The sequence below is a fragment of the Pteropus alecto genome, unplaced genomic scaffold, assembly GCF_000325575.1.
Source record: "Pteropus alecto unplaced genomic scaffold, ASM32557v1 scaffold239, whole genome shotgun sequence".
Taxonomy (NCBI): domain Eukaryota; kingdom Metazoa; phylum Chordata; class Mammalia; order Chiroptera; family Pteropodidae; genus Pteropus; species Pteropus alecto.
Window position 1 is genome coordinate 8,629,963 of NW_006494613.1, and position 9,795 is coordinate 8,639,757.

Genomic DNA, 9,795 nt, shown 5'->3' on the forward strand with positions numbered 1-9,795 from the left:
AAGAAAGAAAGAAAGAAAGAAAGAAAGAAAGAAAGAAAGAAAGAAAGAAAGAAAGAAAGAAAGAAAGAAAGAAAGAAAGAAAGAAAATGAGGGCTTATATTTTTGTTTTAGGAGGATTTATTCTGGTTTATTAAGACACTATATTAGATGGGTAAGAGGAAAAAAAAAAAAAATGCCAAGAGTGAAGGATAAAGCCTTTAGGGGAAGCCAGATTCCCAAACACTTTGGATTTATCAATTGAACCCTTCAGCATAAATCTCACTCAAGTGAATAATTTGGTATGTATGGACTTGAAAATGTGATCTAAGATGTGTTAGCTGAACGCAGGCCTTTCCTTGGCTCTCAGTTAAAAATAACTACTTTGGAGCATACTCATTCTAAAAAGCCAGTTCAATGATCTCTTAAATTCATTTGTTTTTCTTTGGTTCTGTTACCATATTCATAATAGTGAAGTTGCATTAAAGCAACTTCAAATACTAGGTTAGGTGTATTCATGGAGTTTCCTGTCTAAGCTACTCCTTTTATCCTAAAGGACTAAATATTTTTCTCCTTTTATCCTAAAGGAGAAAAACAACCTGATCCTGTATTTTTACCACTCAATGGTTTTAAACTTCATCTCAACACTTATGTTGTCAATCTAAAATGACTGAAAGAGATTCAGCACAGATATTTTTTAAACAAGTTTAAAAAAAAAAAACCAACAAACAACAAAAGAAAAAATAAGGTAGGTTTTTTTTAATTGAATGATCATTTGAGTAAGTGTTAAAATCAAGCTAATGCCGAACATAAGACAATTGCGATATATGTTTTTATATTAAAGGCACATTGATAATTTTGTTCCATTGATGCACATATGTTATTTTCAAGTTGGTCTCCAAAGTTATTTTTTGTTCATTTTCTCCCATGAGATGGAGTAACTATTGTTTTTTTGGAGAACAGTATTTTAAATCACATAAGTCTCCTCAGTATTAATTTATTAAAAGAAAGAATGCCCTAAATTAATGCTAATAAAGGATAAAGTTAATAATATAACTCACATAGAAATATAAAATAAGTATCTGTCAAATATTTTATTTAACTCATTAATTAATGAGTGAACCAGTAGGATGTTACAACTGGTTCAAAGGAGAATTCAAACAACTCGCATATATAAAAGGCAATCACAAATGGTGAAATAAATGTGCAAATAAATGTGAATCTGATGAATATCCATAGGGAAATAATCAGCTGCATCTTACTGGACAAATTTTTATTTTTATGGACAAGAATTATTTGCATTACTAAATAGCTCAAAGAGGATAAAAGGAGCAAGACCAAATAGAATCAGAAAACCAGGAAAGGTACACTACCCAGGACACTTAGTAATTTTTGTTTTTGGTCCATTTTAATGCCTTTGGGAATTTTCCCATTTAATCCTACCAGCAGAAATCTTCTATTTTTGTATGTTGTATTTTGTTGTAACTATTATTATTATTTTATCAATTTATTTTAAAGTAAGAAGAGGAGATTGTCAAACTTCCTTAAAAATGAAGTTTCAAATCAACTGCTTTTCAAAAAGTGTAGCTGCCGAACGTTTGACAAAAAGATGCATTTAGGTCACTGTATTCTCTATGACTAACATCCTTTGGTGGCACTTATAAGTAGCCATGTGTTACTTATAAGTGTTTGTTTTTAATTCACCACCATTTACTGGCACTTAAAAGATCATGTTTTTTTCAGGAAATCTGCTTGACAGCCTGTGGTGTACAAGAGAAATTCAGTAGATGCTCTTTTATAACATAGCAGTAGAGTGTATTGTTAATATATAGCCTCTTGGGTTAGTAAATGGGAGTGTCAGCAAGCAGTGGGATGTTTAACCAGAAAACGGCTTCTTGGAGGAGGCGCATACCTTACTATGGCTAGTCTACCTTACACTGTCAGTTTAAAACCTTGACTGAACACAGCCTCGGGATGATTTGTGCCCTCTGAATAGGAGCTAGTAGTTTCCAGACAGGCCCTATTAGGCAGGCATCAATGCTTCCTGGAAACTTGAAAGGGATATCACAAGCATGTGGAGCTTTCTAGTTTACTCCTCTGAGCCATGTTGGTTGATTAAGTTTGAGGGTCTTGTGTGAAGTGCTTTGGGGGAGTTCACACTGTGAGTATGGCAACACAATACTTCTTTTTTCTGATTAACTTCCCCAGGATCCTCAACTCAAAACCTTGCACTTGTACTCACTTCACTTAAAATTTTACAAAAGCCAGAACTCCTGAGGTCTCATTGGCTTCAACAGAAACGTGCCTTTGCTGCCAAAAATTTATCTTCTTTAACAGAGGCCTATATCCTCCCACCTAGCTCCCTCTCGGAAAATTGTCCAGCTGTGGATCAGACCTCATATGCTATCCTTCTGATATCCAAGATAAATCTAACTCTGTGACTACAATCATTCTGATTCAAATAATTACATGCTCGGCTTAGTAGTGGGTGCCAGCCACAAATGTGATAATTTCTTTTTCCCAGAGCCTCACACAAAGAGGTAATTTGTTCTATGCCCCCAGCAACAGGTGAATGGCACAAAACATGAGCAATGCATACATAGAGAGAAAGGCACATTTTATGGATAAAATGGGTGACAGAGAAATGATCCATATGCACAATTACTAAATTTGCATTAATCATTTTGGGATGGATGCTCACATTGTATGAGTCTTGGGAAATTTGGCAGAGAAAGGCTGTTGCCTAGAGGATAAAAATAGTTTTATTCTTGCCTTCTTTCATAAGCCTGAGCACTGGGGGATTCAATTCCCATGCCAACTTTTCGAAACTCCAGCCCAAGGCACTAGAGTGTCACTTAAACCCTCCCACTTCTTAATCAAATTCCAAGTTTTCCTTTTCTCAATACTTAGGTTTTATTTGTTCTCAAACAGCAGTATCAAACATGCTTGCCTTTCTCTTGGCAAGTGTTTGCTATTCCTATACCAGGGTAGGAACAGCACATAATTGGAAAATTACGCACATAGTTAGAAAAATTAAAAGGTATTCCACAGGTAAACATATATAAGGTAAAATACAGCTATTGGTATAAAAAAGATTTCACACTTCCTACAAACCATTCATTCCAGTTCACAAATTGTTGAGAAGGAACAGTCACTCACTTGAGTGCCACCAAAACCAATGCTTAAGCCACAGGTGAAAATGAAAGAAAATGTATGTCAGGAAGGTTGTATAAAGAAAACTCTGTATCTTCAGCTGCACAACTACAGATAAACATTGAAAAACTTGAAAGAAAACAAATTAAAATATAATAAGTTGGTGAGTGAGAGATCCAGATATTCATATTGTTAACTTTTTGCCCTATTAATTATACCTATCAAGATTCTCAGTTACTTGGGGGACATTTCCTTCCAGGCCCACAAACTCAGTGTCATTCTTGAACAGCTTCTCCATCACTCACCCTCAAAAAAAGCCTCTTCATGCTACATCCTGTCACTTCCCCACATTCACATCCCTCTAAGATTTCCCTTGTTTCTACTTCCTATATTTACTTGTACCATTTTTATGAACAGTTATAAAGCTTTTCCCAGTTCTTGTTTCATATGCATTTTCCAGAAACAAATATTTTAAACTAACTTTTTTGCACCTGAGGCCACCTTCACAAAATAGACTTTGGTTCTCCTTTGTTCTGTTTGCAGATGACATGCGGAGTGCACTTACAGCATCTGTGACCTCTTCCAACTCCAGTGTGTTCTATCTATATTGTTCCTATATTTCAAATCTTTTTTTTTTTTCAACTATGAAACTAGACAAGATAAGCAACATGCCTTGGTTGCCAGGGATGGGGAGTGGGGAAATAACAACATTTCACAGAAAATGTTGGACCTCTAACCATCTGTGGTAGGCAGAATTATAGTCTCAAGTCAGTGTAATTGTCGAAGCTGAGGCCCACAGATGAGGTAGCCCAACTGATTTCAATAAAGCTCTCTACCAATCCAGAGAAGAACACAGATGAGTGACAGAGTCCAGTCACAACCAGAACTACCTAGCTAAGCCATACCTAAGCTGACAAACTATAACATCATGATCTAACTATATGCTTACTGTTTCAAGTAACTAAATATTAAGGTGACTTGTACAGCGATAGCTAACTAATACCATACTTGTGCCTCCACCTTCTTTCTTCACAGAAAGAGTTTTCATGTCTGGATACTTGCATGCCTAGATTTTCTTGCATGCATGGATTCTGTCACAAGAAAGCCCTGTGACCTTTGTCAAGTCATTAACTCTTAAACGTTTCATCTGTAAAATGAGAAGTTGCTACTGTGTGATAGATATACAATATCACATTTAGCTTTATGACTCCACCAAAGATAAAAAGAGAAAAGAATTTCAAAATAGTCCTTTCATTAAATCAAACAAAGAGTATCACTGATTTGTATTCCACAGATTCCCACTTCTTATGTGACTAGGAGAATGGATTTTAACAACTCTGAAAGCAAAATTAAGCCCTGAGTTGAACATTTATTTTGCATCTCTCATGTGCCAGTTAGTACAATGTCAGGCTTTGACGATAGAGGGAGTTGAAGGGACGCTGAAAGACCAAAAGAGAAGAAAGCTTTTCCAGATTCAGGAGTTTCCTTATGTTACAGCTCACATTCCTTGGGTATACAGGATGCCCGTGGCAGTCACTCTCTGGACCACAGTGGACCACTGTGGGTCAGCTTAGTCTGCAAGTTTCTCTGCCTCCAGCTGGCTGCTTTCTGTGCACAGACTCCAGTTCTAAATATTTGTATTACTATGGTACATGATAAACAACAAATGCTGTAATGTCATTTTGATCTGTTTTGACTAACAGTCAACTATTATTGTATCCAAAAATTATCATATCAAAAAATACATAAAAGTTAACAATTCATGTATTGTTTCTAACATTTCAGAAATAAGATTTCCTGTTCCTCAAAGTGGGAAGCATAACTGCACTATCAAAGAATAAGCAAACTACAAGAGTTGCAATCAGGCTAACTTTTTTTCCCGAGAATATAAATTCATCGATTATAGTCAGAAGAGAATCACTAGACTTATTCTTAGTTTGTATAATACCAATCATGGTTTTAAGAAGGTATTGATCTAAAATAATAGTAGTGCAAACACTTATTCAGTTGTAAAAACTATTCTGAATTCTCTTTAGAAATGTATTGTGGACATGGCTGGAAGCGAGTCATGTGCTTATAGTTTGTCTTAGGTAAGGCTCCTTGGAAGCAGACCTTAAGAAGAGGATTTTTTTGCTAGTACTGTATTAAGAAAATAATCTCAGGAGAGATCACTAAGGGAAGTTGGTGGGGAAGTGGGGAACATATGACAGAGAAAAGAAAAAGGTGCCCAAGGCTGCAACTGCAGACAATGTCCCAGAGGATACCTTCAGCTCACTACTGCAGAACTCTGGAGTATTACGTTTCAGAATTGTCCCAACCTGAGTGAAGGAGGTGGGTTCTCATACTTTCATAGGGTTAGTCATTGGCTAAGGGACGGCTAGAGGAAACTCCCCTTCCAGGAGAGTTTTGGTCTCTGCACATATGAGCAAAGTAGATCTGATAAACTGAGGGCTGACCTCTGTAGAGGATGAAAAAGCACACCAAAGCAAGGAGAGGGGTGATGAAGGAGAGGACAGTTAAGAATGAATCCAAGGGCATCTGAGCAGAATAACAACAGCATTTGGGATTTAACAAAAGAAAAGAATTCTTTTGTCCTTCATACTATTTTTATTTCAGATGATTGTCTGAACTATTCTGAACAAGATGCAACAGAGAAAAGATCCACTATCAAAGAATTTTTCAAAAGATCAGGCATGGTGTCAAACAGTGATGACCAGAGATGGCTTTAGTAATCGATGGTGCTAAGTCAAGACCCCTTGCTTGCAAAATAAACAGCAATGTTCTAAGAAAATACAGGGGACACATACAAAAAAATCAAACATTACATTAAGTTCCGAATTCTACCCTGAAAAAAAATATAGGAACAAGCAAGATGACTTCTGCATAGCTTAATTGACAAGAGATGCTTAAGGATTAGAGAGCACCAAATCTGAGAGAGTAGAGAGCACCAATTCTAAGAGGGTAGGATATACAATAAATGCAAAGAATGATGTGATAAAACTAGTGTCCAGTGGTTTTATCTCTGCCTGGTTTCATCATGAATAATGAAAATAATATATGTATGGTTCAGTCTTTGGCAAAGAATGAAAAATACAAATTGGGTCCCACACCTTTTCGAAAGAATTAAGGATATATCAAGATTAATCAAGTAAGTCAGAATAATCAGGAAAACTAATTTTCAAGTTCACAAACTTAAAATTAAAGAAAATCAGTGTCCTACGAAACAAGGAGAGAGGTTGGAATAAGAACTACAGATAGTGTAAGATGGGTACTAAATTTATTGGTGTGATTACTTTATAAGTTATATAAGTGTCTAATCACAATGTCATACACCTGAAACTGACATAACATTGTATGCCAACTATAAATGAAAAATTTTAATTTTTTTATTCCCTTTCAATTTCTCACTTGACTAGTTGCAAATTTTCATTTTACTTTAAATATACAGTAAATTTTATGTAATGAGCTGGACTACTAGATTTAAAATAGATGCTTAAAATATCTAAGAACCTCTTACAAAATGTTTAAACTTAAATTTTTTTAATTTAATGTTTTAAAGGCATTTTGAGTGATTTTTGGAACATACAATTCTAATAATTAATATATAAATGTATATGTATTGCTCAATATGATATATTAATTTACTCTTTTATTCAGCCTTTTGAGAATCTAAAGAACAAACTACTAATTATCCAAACACAATACACAAATACATGCACTTTCCCTGACTAAATATAGGAACAAAAGTGATACTTTCAGATAAAAGGTTAATATAATCCAATAAAACAGAAATTCATAATATAATAATGATTATGCTGGTAATAATGATGATCTAATGATTATTAAAATAGTGATGATCATAATAAAAACATCTAAATCTATGGAAAGCTAAATACATACCAGTATTTTACACGTTTAGTCATAGCTTTCTCCTGAAAAAAACCTTATAAGTTATACGTTGTTATTATGCCTTTTTTTGTGAAAGAGAAAACAAAGAATTTAAGTAGGATGTTCAAAGTCACATAGCTAGTTAATTATAGAAACAAGATTTGAATTAAGGAACAATGACTTCATGCCTACACTCTTAACTATGGGGTACATTACCTATATATATCATGTTATTTTGCCACTAATTTTGTTGCTAACTTTGATCTATTATTTTTAGCCAAAAAATAAGGAAATAACAATACTAGCCAAAGACATCTCCTGTTTGATGACTGCTCACAAGAAATCAGCCAAAAAAATAATTGTGTGTGTGTGTGTGTGTGTGTGTGTGTGTGTGTGTGTGTGTGTGTGTATGCGGTGTTATAGCAATGACGTTACCCTTACCTACTGGGTTTATAAAATCAAACAATGAACTCTACTTAGGGATTTAAGAGCCTATCCTTCATCTTCTCTCAGCTTGGGAGGAAAACAATGTTTTTCTTTTTCCCTTCCAGGGGTGAGAGGTAGCTTTTTTACTATTCTCCAAGAGCATTTATGAATTAATTTAAACCTGGTAAAATCTTTCACTTGAAAGAATGGAGGTGGTTATGTTATGGGACCATAGTTAAAAAAAAAAAAAAAAAAAAACCAGAGGCTTTGAAGGTACTGCCCTGTCTCCATAAGTTATTTATTCTCAGGAAGAGAACATCAAATCTGCTCCAATTCTTTTTAGAAATAGTGCTTCTTTTATGTGTTTTATTTTGAGAACCAATCTGCCAAAATAACTTTAATTTTCTGAATTATTCTTAAAAACTTTAAAGATTTAAATTCTAACAAATTCTCTTTGGAAAAAAATGAGGCTGGAGTGGTAGGTTGGTGGGCTATTAAGGGAACTTCCTAAAACAGCAATCAAGGAGATAAATGAGAAATATTACACAATTCAAATTATATTAACTTACTAGCATTTAGTATTTGTTCTTTAAATTTTCCATCAGTTTATGTGTTCATTGAAAAAATGAATATCCAGATAATTAAGATTTTTAAAAATATGGTCAGTTGAAATTCATATTTAGGAAAATTTTTAGATGCTAAGGCACTACTTTTCAGTGTTAATTACTTATTTTATTTGCCCTGTGAATGACACAAAAATTTCCACATCCTTAGTTTTAAACTGTAAGGAAAAAAATTAATACTTCTGTTTATACTAAATGTAACAAAAAGATAACTACTTTCTATTTTCAACATATTATTATAGTTATGTTAAGTGTTTTAGCAATAAATCTATACTTCTTCCAAAACTGGAAAGTATTATCATCTCCTGGGTATTCATAAAAATTGCATAAATGATTATAATGTTATTCGTAACAACTCTTAACATGTTCAATATAAAGATTCCTCTGTTGGGAACTCTCATCTCAATGAACAAAGAAGCGAAATTCAAAATCTTTATTGAGACTTTTCCAACTTTTTCAATCAGCCTGTAAAGTGATATGATTCCATAAGTTTCAACTAAACAAACACTTCCAAGCAAATCAGAGTATAAAAAGGATCACGTTTAATCCTAAGACATTTTCAGGTCATGTAAAAATTGTTTGTCAAATATAATTGTTCTCTGTCCCTTTTTAAACATCATGATGTTTGGCTTTCAAATGTATTTGATTATAGTAAAATTGACAGTACACAGCAATTTATATGTAGATTCTAGAATGATGAATACAAAGACTCAGAACCTCAAAGAGAGACTGCAAAATATAACTATAAACTGGAACAGAGAGAAGCCTCAGTTTCTGTAATCACCTAGAGATATTACTGGTAGAAATATAATATAGAAAATTGTAAATATTCCAATAACCACTCCAGAGAATTTACTAATATTTCGTAGCCTCCCTTTCCCACTGAGAAAGAAATAATTGTGCTTCAGACATAAATTATTTACAGAAAAATAATATTCTTTTATTTTGTGTGTTGTTTAAAATCTTACAAAGCACTTAAATATATGTTTAAATGTTAAGCTAAATATTTGTATATGAGCATATATTTATAGTACATCACATGTACAATACATCATCTATACATACTGTGAAAGAATTGCAATATAAAATGGAAACAGAGGATACAAAATGGAGACTCTCATACATGTGCCCTCAGAAGAACAGAACTTAATTGAGAGATTAATTTCTCCAAATTGCCTGATTTACAGAAGACTGAGACTTATCTCCTGACCAATGAATATCCACCATGAATCTCTCCCCCTCCTCAAGCCAGTGAATTTACTGCTTAGATTCTGGCTAGACTTCCCTCACTTGATTCTCCTTGTCCATAAATAAAGCCTGCCCCAAACCCTCAATGGACTCACCTGAAGCTGACTAGAGCATGAGTTTCCAAAATTGTAATTTCTCTGCTATTCCCAAATAAACTCAAATTCTGGTAATATGAGCTTGCCTCTGTTTACCACTTTGTTTGGGTATATATATCTAAATTATATACATATATAATTTAGAACTCAGAACAAAGTCCTTTGTGATTAATATTATTAACCACATCTTGACAAAAAAAAATGGCTCATAATAACAAATTATTGAATGCAATTTATTCAGCAAATGGTAGATGTGGTTGCAAAGTTAATCCTTAGGACTTCATGAGTTGAAGCCTTATGCACTTTCCAGTACACCAGAAAAGAAAAAAGTATCTTAGAATTATTATTTAAAAAGATACCATACAGCTTAAATATTGAATACTGGA